This window comes from Diadema antillarum, unplaced genomic scaffold, assembly GCF_040938485.1.
Source record: "Diadema antillarum isolate AM-2024a unplaced genomic scaffold, OU_Dant_1.0 scf00000006, whole genome shotgun sequence".
NCBI lineage: Eukaryota > Metazoa > Echinodermata > Echinoidea > Diadematoida > Diadematidae > Diadema > Diadema antillarum.
In genome coordinates, this window is record NW_027270895.1 from 3,546,657 (window position 1) to 3,557,605 (window position 10,949).

Sequence of the window (10,949 nt, forward strand, 5' to 3'; positions counted from 1 at the left end):
ATATTATCTGTATACTTGCTTGTGAGAATCATTCATCATTATATTTGAGTAAAAAGTAAATCAAATACGCCACAAAAATTAAAATCCGTCCATCTTCAAAACTTTGTCTCAGTAGGACCCTATTATATCCGTAGAATGTAAAACCTCCGACATTGGGATGGTTCATGTAATAGTATATAAGACAATACTGTAAGCACGTAAGAGGGAAAAAGTAAAAAAATAAAAAAATAGCCACTCCGTCGAGCCGGATTCGAACCAGCGACCTAAGGATATCAGTGAGTGTACCTCTACAGTCCTCCGCTCTACCAACTGAGCTATCGACGGGTAGCTGAATGTCATGTTGATCCTCAGAGTCCATATTCTCGATATTCGTCTGTATTTACAGTGCGTAATTACAGTCGTGTTATAGATGAACACCGCCTGGCTTGGACTCTAGTATAAGCCAGTTCGTAATTAGCTCATTTTGTGAACGTTGGTACAAATGACCTTTCTTTTTTCTCAGTTGGTTAGGCACTTCACTTGTATTCAAAGCAACATAATGCGTACCGGTAAGTTTGCCCGGCGTACAATTTATAGAATTCGTGTTAAACTAAAAGAAAAAGAAAAAATCATCTTGCATAGTGAGACCAGGTGGCCAGAATGGTCCGTCAAACAACCCTCGGGGGAGGCATCCACTTCTTTGTTTTGTATTGAATGCATTAAAAGATGAATTTAATCGTATTGCCATGTATCAGGTTTGCTGTCAGGTGGATGTACGGGCAAGTATCATTTACAAAGATTGCATGAATAATCATTAAAATATGACAGATGCTTATCTCTGTGAATTTAAAAACCATCATGCGTCTTGGTGCAAATGACCTTTTTCTGCTCATGCGCAAAGTAGAACTACGAACTGGCTTATAGAGTATGCTGTTCACATTTTCTGTGAAGCAGAAAAAAAAAGGATGGAGTAATGTGCAAGAAAATCTTGGTTCTGTATATTGGCCGGCCTGTGTGATGGTCAAGAATTTGAATAGCTGAATTTGAATCATTTCTCGAGCTGAAACCTGTAGTGATGTGTGTGAGTTTACCTCGCCATTAAAGTATGTATAATAAAATCATGATTGTAAAGAAAATCAAATCAAACAATTCAATTTCGAACTAAAACAAGCCCATTATGATAACTGTCAGTGCATGGCTACCCGAACAGTTTACTCTGGATAAATAGATGAATAGAAAAATAAATGAGTTGATAAAAATCATTATTTTAAACACACAGTTGTCAACATGCACATAATAGTGTAATATTACATTGATGTATAAACAGAGAGACATACATGCATACAGACGGACAGATAATATTGATAAAGTAATATTATGTTATCAATAAAAAAAAATCATCATATCATTCAATCAATGAAAAGTGTAATATGCCTGTATGTCAACGAGGATATAAATTATACTCGTACACTGTATGTAAAAAAAAAAAAAAAAAAAAAAAAAAAAAAAAGTAATGGAGAACAGGCAATATAAATGACCCGGAAGAATCAACGATGTTCTTTGATAATGACGTATATCAAAAGAGATAAAGTAAAAAAAAAAAAAAAAAAAAGAAAAAAAGACCACTCCGTCGAGCCGGATTCGAACCAGCGACCTAAGGATGTCAGTGAGCTTGCCTCTACAGTCCTCCGCTCTACCAACTGAGCTATCGACGGGTAGCTGCCCGAGAGGGCGCTCGTTTTTGTAAAGTATCAAAAGCACAATGCGCGACGGTCTGCGAGTGAGTCATCGCTCAGCGTGTATAGAAATTATGATAAGAAGGCATGCATTCTAACGAGGCATATCAAAGACTTCCCGTATGAAAATAGGTCAGGCACCACGTGCGAACGCTGATTGCGCAATAGCAGCTCAGAATACAGTAGGTCCTTCACACTACACACACAGGTTGTCATGCTGTTTTAGCGACGCTTTTATGTAGAACCACACTGGTCAAAGTACATGTTTCACACGGCCATTGGGAAGGTATGCTATAAAACGCATAAGCAATGTACATAGCGAGTATAGCAACCCCAAGCGACTGACCATAATATGGTCAGTCGCTATAGGGTTGCTACTCGCTACTACAATTATTGTACATGTACATTGCAGTATATCATACTGCAAGTATTATTATACTGCAAGTTAGTTACCGGTATGTACTTTTTTTCCTTACATACACTGTGGCACTGGCTAAAAGTAGACCATATTTAAACACGAGCTGGAATATATCGATTACATTGAAACGCTAAATTCACGTTTCTCTATCACGTTATACTACACTGCAAAAAGTCTGGTGTTAAATAGTGAACACCGAGCTGGTGTTAAATTTTCGGTGCTCATTTATGGTGTTAAATTAACACCTCCGGGTGTCATTTCCAAATATAAAACTGTTTTTTGAAGAGTTTCTTAGTAACTGCACCATGTTGATTTTTAATTTAAACAAGACGATCAAGAATTTTACATTAAAATACTAGATTTTTGAAAAAATGTGAAATAAATTTACACCACAGTAACACCAGCTGGTGTGGTCTCTTACTGAAGCTGGACGGGTGTTAAACCATTGATATTAACACCAACAAATATCAAATCAACACCATGTGGTGTCATTTTTGAATTAACACCAGTACAGTGTCAAAATATCACCAGGTACAGTGTCAAATTAACACCACGAAGTGTCAGGTGAACACTTTTCAACACCATCACAGTGCATTTTCTACACCTGTGGGTGTGGTCCTCTATTAACACTTGATCGGTGTTAAATTTAACACCAATGGTGTTAAATCTAACACCGATGTTTTTAGAGTGTATTATTACGTCGAAGAATGAACAACTATTGCTGTTTTCTCTCAATTTATCTTTAATAGGCCTATATCTTCAGAAATTCAGGATCGCAACTGATAACAATTAAAAGGTGCTTTCCGATAAAAGCGCTTGCGTGTACAGGATATGTATTTGTAATAGCCAGGCATGCTTTAAGCCATTCATCTGCACTCAAGTGCTATGAATCAAATGATATCAAATTAATCTAAAAGACAAATGCCATTTATAAGAGCAGCACTCTACATTCTCATAATAGATCCTACAGTAGAATGGTAGGTGTGTGTGTAGGGGGAGGGGGCATAGAAATTATTGTCCTTAGAATCTCTGCGGTGGGGGGGGGGGGAGGTCACCTCACCAATGTCGTGCACCCTAAAACTGCATGTGTAATAACGATTTCTCTATGCGGACTGAAACATCGTTTAACACAGAAACTACTAGTACTGCTGCTTTCAATCGAGTGGATTAGATATAGTTTCTGCGAAGTAAAGACAAAAGGAAAATTGTGGCAGTCAAGAGTAGCAACTCGTTCAGTAATGCGCCATGAAACGATTTTTGCAATGATCGTAGAAGATAGCTCTTTTCAAATGTTTCACATTTTTCGTCGTTTCTACTGCAAAGTGCGTTGTTTTCCCAATATACGTGGAAGTATCTGTATGTATGTATTATTGCTTTATATCTCGCGATCTATGTCTTGCTTTATTTTCAAATTGCTCAAAAAATTGAACCGACAAATGCATGCTTTTATGTCATATTTTGTTGATGATGGAAACGAATTGAATTAAACTGAATGGAATTGTAAAATTGAAATAAAAGATTCGTAAATGATGAACAAACGTAATGAATGAGTTCAAACAAAGCGAAGTAAAAAGCAGGCATTCGATGGCTGAAGGGCAGATGTGTCTCTATCCATTCTATTTCCACTGCGCCATGTGCACAATCATGTGCAATTGGCCCATTGTATAAGAACTTTGAATTATCATCATTATCATTATTAGTATTAGTATCATTATTATTATTATTGTTATTATTATTATTATTATTATTACTATTATTATTCTTAGTCTTGTTAGTCTTATTATTATTATTATTATTATTATTATTATTATTATTATTATTATTATTATTATTATTATAAATAATGGTCGTGAGAATAATGGATATGTATGAGTATCAAAAAAAAAATCTTTCACTATTGAAAAACACGCCAAAAAAGAGGCAACCAAAGCTTTTCAGAAATATTGCCTCTTCACATCCGTAGAATGTATATCCACACACATACACACACAAAAAAAAAACTCGACAGATTTGGTATAGTTCAAGGAAAAGACGAGCTATAAGACAGGAGAGAGGAAAATGACAAAGACAGAAGGTAAAAAATAATTAACCACTCCGTCGAGCCGGATTCGAACCAGCGACCTAAGGATATCAGTGAGTTTGCCTCTACAGTCCTCCGCTCTACCAACTGAGCTATCGACGGGGAGTTGAGGGCAGGTGTGTCAATAGAGGTCTCATTGCTTGCACTTCATGTCGTTACCTCAACCAGAGACTTGGCGGAACAGATTACTTTTGATAACTCCCGTGCCGATTAGCGCATGATTATAATCCTGCATGGATTCTCCGTGGCTTGAACTTCCGTATGGTACACACAGTTTGTAATTAACTCATGCGCACATTAGTACAAATGACCTTTTTTCGGTTGGTTAGGCCATGGACCTAATACACATGGACTATTCACGGCAGTCTTTCTTTGATGTAATGATCGTCACCGACACATGATTATGTGCATCTTAATGAGTACATTTAGGTGTCTTGACAATAACGATTGTGTAATCATGTATCGTCACTAACAAAAGAATCGTTTCCCTCATTTCAGTCTTGTTTCGCTGATGTGCCTTTTCCAGACAGAAATGTCTTTGAATAAATACAGGTGATGAAGAGCAGCAAACCTGAGATCATTACAAATTTTGTGTCAAAAGATGGGTAATTGGTGATTCGCACATTTTCGCACACGCATAAGACCTTGCCTAATGGCAAGATATCTGTTCTCTACCATTACCGTCCCTTATTGCTCTGGAATAAGCTGCGGAAAAGTGAAATATTGAGATCACAAATGACAATCATTCTGCCAAAATGTTAGCTTTCATTTAAAAACTGCGTGCTTCTCCCAAGCGAAATTGTTTGAGGTAAGATTTCCTAACATACACCACAACTGCACATTCACTTTACTTGATTTTTGTGAGTTATTTTCTTCTGCGCATGGATAGTTTTAGATTTCTCGAATCTCCATCTTGTTCTTCTCCCAGCTTGTTGGCGGTGACGATCATGGGACCAAGCAGTGAAGCATGCTAAAAATGTCTTTGTGGCGCTTTTGAGATGTACGGGTGCATGAATTAATTAACGATACGATGAATGTCCATGTGTATTAAATCCATGGATAGGCACTTCAGTCGTTTTAAAGAGGCATAATGCATAAGCTTGCCCGACGGAACGATTTGAATGGAAATCGTGTTTAAAAAAAAAAAAAGAATGAACTTGCGTTTAGACCAGTCGACCAGAATAGTCCGTAGATGACATTCTAGCAGGCATCCATTTCACTCTTTTATATTGAATGCAATAACAACCTTCTTCTCCATTTAGATAGGGATCATGTGAATAATAATGACATCACATGTGCTTATCGCGCCGAATTAAAAACTTAAAATGCCTGTTGGTACAAATGACCTCTTTTTTTTCTGCTAATGCGCAAAGTGGACTTACAAACTGGTCTATTACAATAGAGTACTGGGGGCATTTCATGAAGCATTTTGCCCGAAAAAAAAGTTGTGGGACAACTTTGCTCTCAGCCAATCAGATGCAAGGATTTCAGTAGCTTTTAACAGTTTGTCAGAAAAGTATCCGACCAAAGCGCTTAATGAAATGCCCAACAAAAGTGATGATGTCACAGTCTTCTGTTAAATAGTTTGGGTTTATGGAACCAGGTGCGCGCATGAACATGCGGGCGAGGTGGGGTTGTTTAGAACCAGTTTCCATAATGTTGAATGACAATGTCATCATACTTTATACAGCAAGTAAAAGAAAGTTCTAGTCCTAGCAGGTTCTGATCACATTGGTCAAAGTTGCTACAACATTCTTTACGGATTGCAGTATAATACGATATCGTATCGTATTTTTTGAACCTACATCCTACAAGCTTTGCCTTTTAGTGGGTTCCTCATACCTTACGTGTCAATTATACGTCCCTATACATTTGTGCAATAACGTTTGTTTCAAACTGACTATTGTGTTAAAAACATTTCTTTTTATATCAAATGAAATATAAAACTTGTATGAAATGTTGAATATGGAATATGAATAAATATATATATATATATATATCGTTTACGACCTTCCGTTGAACCTACAAGTCTGACTCCGTGGGTTTGTTGGTTCTGTCTTTTAGGTATATTAGCGTTTGCGTATTATAAATCAAAATTCACATGTAATTTCAATTACATCCCATGATAACGTGTCGTTGGGCAAGTCGACTATCAACTTTCAAATTTGATCGTATAATGCGTGTGTTCACATTAATTTTATAATTTTCGTATTCTTTCATCCATCGATTCACTCATCTGTAATTTCAAGAAAGAGAAAGAGAGTTTTAACAACCCTTTCTAATTCTGATTCTCAAACTCTACAACATAGCCGGGGGGGGGGGGGCGTAATAACAAAATGCCAATGGCTTGAAATTGTACGAAAAGCATCATGTTATATCTGTTTAAAAGAATGTATTCTTGTTTCAGATAGCATGTATAGATGCGTATAGTGTATCAGTTGTCTTACCCGATTTTATTTGTCGTGAATTATTTACCCACGAAATAGTTTACGATTAGAAAAAAAAAAGACCAAAATGACGATTTATGATCTGTGTTATCTCTGAAGACACTCAGGCGCTAGCCGACTTTAAAGGAGACCTCCGTATGATTTACAAATAGTGCATCTGAACAACGATACATTACTGATACTGAGTGCAGAGTTTCAGAATTCATAGTAATTGGGATGATAAATAAGAATGTTTTCAAAATTCATAACGAATCGCAGTGAACGAGGATGATGACATGGCAGCCTCACCATAAGAATGCATGTGTTGGGGCTCAAGGTAAACAGAACAAAAGAAGAAGTTATGCATACATTCTACACAGGTGAACTTGTTAATTAAGCGGTATTGTAATGGAATTAGACTGCTACATTTCTGACATACGTGAGGCTCCTATGCCATCAACACTGTTCAGTGTAATTTGTTTAAGATTTTTCAGATTATTGGTTTCTCTGCTCAAAGACCATAACAAATTCCACAAATCTATACATGGATCTGTTGATTTATGTACTACATGATGTGGAAAGTTTTATGAAAATCGTCTGGAATGCCCCTTTAAAACGATCAACTCAACGCCCAGTTCAACTTATGTTTTGGAATTTTGCGAGCTTCGGAGACGCACATTATTTTGAACGCGTCGCATTACATTTTACTGCATGTTTTGGTGATCAGGGAGACTCTAGCGAAGTGGGCCAACGTATTTATGATGCTTGTGGGACTAGCGGAAACAACGTTGATTGGTTTATTAATGTGTTGTGTACATTTTGTCTTACCCCAGGGGCATAATCACATATCCTACGAGTTCTAAATACCAGCCAAACATTATATTTGTTTGTTGTTGTTGTTTTTTCCTGAATATTTGGATATCGGAAACATGTTTTTGTTGACATCGCTGTATTCTCTTCCATCTGCTGTCGTCACAGTGGTACAAATCTCAAATGGTAGCTAGTTGAATCGTATTTGGATGGCGGAATGAAACCAGAAGGAGGTTATTTATATTTTCAATTCCCACAAATCCTTCTGTAGTGACAGCTGTCTCAATCGGATTGGTTTCATTACTGGCTTTGCATCGAATATCTGTAAAGGGAAATTGTACCGCCAATTTTCTATACACGCTTGGGGATACTACAGCGTCCATTGGGGCAGCATTTACGCCATGGCTCTTTTTAGGATTTAACTTCTTTCTTCTTCTTTTTTTAAGAGGAAGTGTAGTTGCTGTTTTTTCCTGCTGTTAGAGGAAATTCCGTCATCAGTCCGTTACTCTTAAAACATAGTGATTTATACTATAAAGTATGTGCAATAGAAAATTGTTGCATTAGATCCGTCCTTACGGCTTGGTATAATATGCGCTTTGCTTTAAATTTCCTGACAGTCTTGAATAGCTGTCATAATTTCTTTTTAATTTGATTTCTTTTAACATAGCACTGTGGGGCCCTCTGTCTTAAGAAGCCAATTTACGATTTTCCAGGTCTGTTTTAATGTCGAGAAAAATATCTTAGGTAAGGTATAACGCTTGTTCTAAAGCAGTCTGTTACTTGAATTTTAAATTGCTGTAAAGGTGGGTCTCCAGGCCTTGCGAATTCAGTAGAAACAGCACCCTTGCGTCTTCTGCTCGCATGATGGAAACTTACGAGGATTTAAGGCTTTTCACAAGCATCCTGCTTAACACATGTCACTGACTGTCGACCTGAACGCAAACACTTTGTTTGCATTCTTCCTCAAAATGTCATTCATAGCAGCAACCTCCATGTCCAATAATGACGCTCTCACATTATGGTAAAAAGATCATTTATCAACGTGTAATGTGTAGCTCGCACGACAATGTGGGCACTTTCTAGGGGGAAACAAAGGAGAATAGTTGCTATGGCGACCTTGGCATTTCAACTGATTTTACCTAAAACCACATCTAGTTGATGTCTGTCATCTGAATTGTCTATACAGAACCTGCCGTTGAGGGCGCTCAATAAATCACTGCGCTGCTGGTGCTTACAAGAGTGATGAATGCACGGATGTTCACAGTTCGTGGAATTTGTTTCGTTTTGTTTCGTGTTCTTTTCTTTTTGCCCGATGATGTTCGGAGTTTGCGTCTAAAGTGCAGGTGTAACTTTGCTTGAATCTAAATTGCCATGCTGGCAGGTAAGGCTGGACCGGATTCTATAATAAAGTCAGTGTAATCATGGACATACTTAGGTCCATGGTGTAATACAGCGCTTTCAGTTACGGAGTCAGTAAGTCTAGGGGAATTAGATTTTATTTTATGATCGCTTTGTTGCAAAAGGGGAAAAAAACATGTTTCATTACTGCGTCTTTCACGGTACATTACGCATGTAATCGCTGTATTCTCAATACAGCCAAGGTAGCGATGATCATCGTTGCGATTAACATTCAATCTGTGTTGCCAGTCAGTCCGAAGACATTCAACGCCGATGCTTCACTGCGCATTATCTGTACACTCCCCATGCGATAGCAAAATGCCGATACAGGGATGATCGGTGATAATTATGTAGGCCCCCCTTTATCGATTTTGTTCTGTGCATTACTGCTTGGTAATCATCATTGTCATGTGCTATGCAACGAGGTAAATCTTATATAGAATAGAATCCTCGGAAGCCTGAGAATGATAGAGATCGACAGATAGAAACGTGAAAGTACGCAACATAGAAACACACAAAATGTCCACACACAAGAGTATTATACGAGCATGAAGTTAATGTGCTCATAGCCAGTATACTGTACAAATATGACAGGCCTATACATCATTCGATTAAGTTTTGTTGCTTGCAAATAGACATAAAAAACAAATAAACAAAAACAGCGACAAGCATAAAACTCACACTTGCCCTCGTGCGTACGCTCATTTACTGCTTCAAGTATTAAAGCGGCTCGATAAAGAAGGCAACTTGTATTCATAATATTATATATTACTACTTTTTTTCTACTGATATCTAGAGTCTACAACAGATAATAATTCTCTTATACTGTACATCAACCACAACCAAGTGGTTCTTTTGAAACGTTTATTTGTAATATTTAAGATTTCTAATGATTCCCTTCAGTTAAAGGTACGCAAAAATGCTTGAAACAGGCAGCTTTTTAAATGACTACTGATCCGGCGAATTATCATCCAAGAACAGAATGATTTCGGTATATGTCATGGTGGCGATGCAGTGAAATGCTGAACATCACACCGTGTTAAGAATAATCATTAAATTGTTATGAAAAATTCAAGTCTATGGAATACCGGAACTTGTTTTCATTCAATTGTAGAATGTGTTCTGTAGATAGATCGCTCAAGTCATGCATGCAGATTAGTCAATTTCCACTTTCTTATTTTTATCTTGCCTTGCTGTTGATGATGGAGAAGAATGCAAGAGCACGTATCGTCAGCCAAGGCCGCATTGTCTAAAGAACAGAAGACGTGAGCTGAAGTGTACTTGGAGGCTATTATTTGAGGAGTTATTAAAATGACAAAAATAAATCCGCCTCGGACCGCAAAAATAGATCAAAGTGGAAACGGCGTATTTCAGGTGATGAAAACTCTACCAGCGAAGCGTGAGAGGAGGGGGAAAAACTCTCCGCTCGCAAGAGAGACAGTTGCTATGGCAACGGGAAAACGAGGCGGATATCTGTGAGTCATGCTGGAAGGTAATTCCCTGCCCCAGAACACATCGTGAGAACTTTCTGAGATTATTGTTGAGGTATTTCATGTCACGTCGAGCTAAGTTAAACTTTGCCTCCTTTTTTTGGCATGATAACGCTACTTCTCCACACCTGTGAAAATAGTCTACATTGGGAAAATTTAAAGAAAAAAAAAACCTTACACATATCTTCAGTTATGAATGAATCATCGTTCTATTTTCTCACTTTCCGCATCATGCAGCGGCAAGCAGAAAAAAAAAATGTTAGGCACCTATTCATGTTCATATTGGACAACTGACGTACACAGGCGTTTATCCTTCGCAGTATGTGTTAACTATAGAGTATGCTTGTTCGTATACCACTTGCGTCTGTCATTGTGTGTGTGTGTGGGGGGGGGGGGAGTTCTTGTGTGTTTTTGTGTATTGTGTCGATGTATGTTTTAGATAATACACAAGTTATTTTGCGCTATAGAGCCAAGGTATTTGCCGTAATATTTGCCAGCAGATCACACCAATTTTCTCCGTTTTATCTGTACTGTACTACCATAGTGCAGCCGACCTACGTTGGAGCGTCAACGCTTACGTGTAAATGGCATACAGTCACTCGCTGTATGTAT

The 10,949-nt window shown here is 37.7% G+C and overlaps 3 non-coding genes across 3 annotated transcripts; all 3 read right to left on the bottom strand.

The window, feature by feature from the left end:
- Nucleotides 1-235: 235 nt before the first annotated feature.
- Trnay-gua (transfer RNA tyrosine (anticodon GUA)) lies at nucleotides 236-324 on the bottom strand. Its single transcript is given in 2 exon segments — nucleotides 236-271; nucleotides 288-324. It is a non-coding gene; the product is annotated as a tRNA-Tyr (tRNA).
- Nucleotides 325-1,605: 1,281 nt separating this feature from the next.
- Nucleotides 1,606-1,694, bottom strand: Trnay-gua (transfer RNA tyrosine (anticodon GUA)). The gene is given in 2 exon segments: nucleotides 1,606-1,641; nucleotides 1,658-1,694. It is a non-coding gene; the product is annotated as a tRNA-Tyr (tRNA).
- A 2,532-nt stretch (nucleotides 1,695-4,226) lies between these two features.
- On the bottom strand, nucleotides 4,227-4,315 carry Trnay-gua (transfer RNA tyrosine (anticodon GUA)). Its single transcript is given in 2 exon segments — nucleotides 4,227-4,262; nucleotides 4,279-4,315. It is a non-coding gene; the product is annotated as a tRNA-Tyr (tRNA).
- Nucleotides 4,316-10,949: the final 6,634 nt, after the last annotated feature.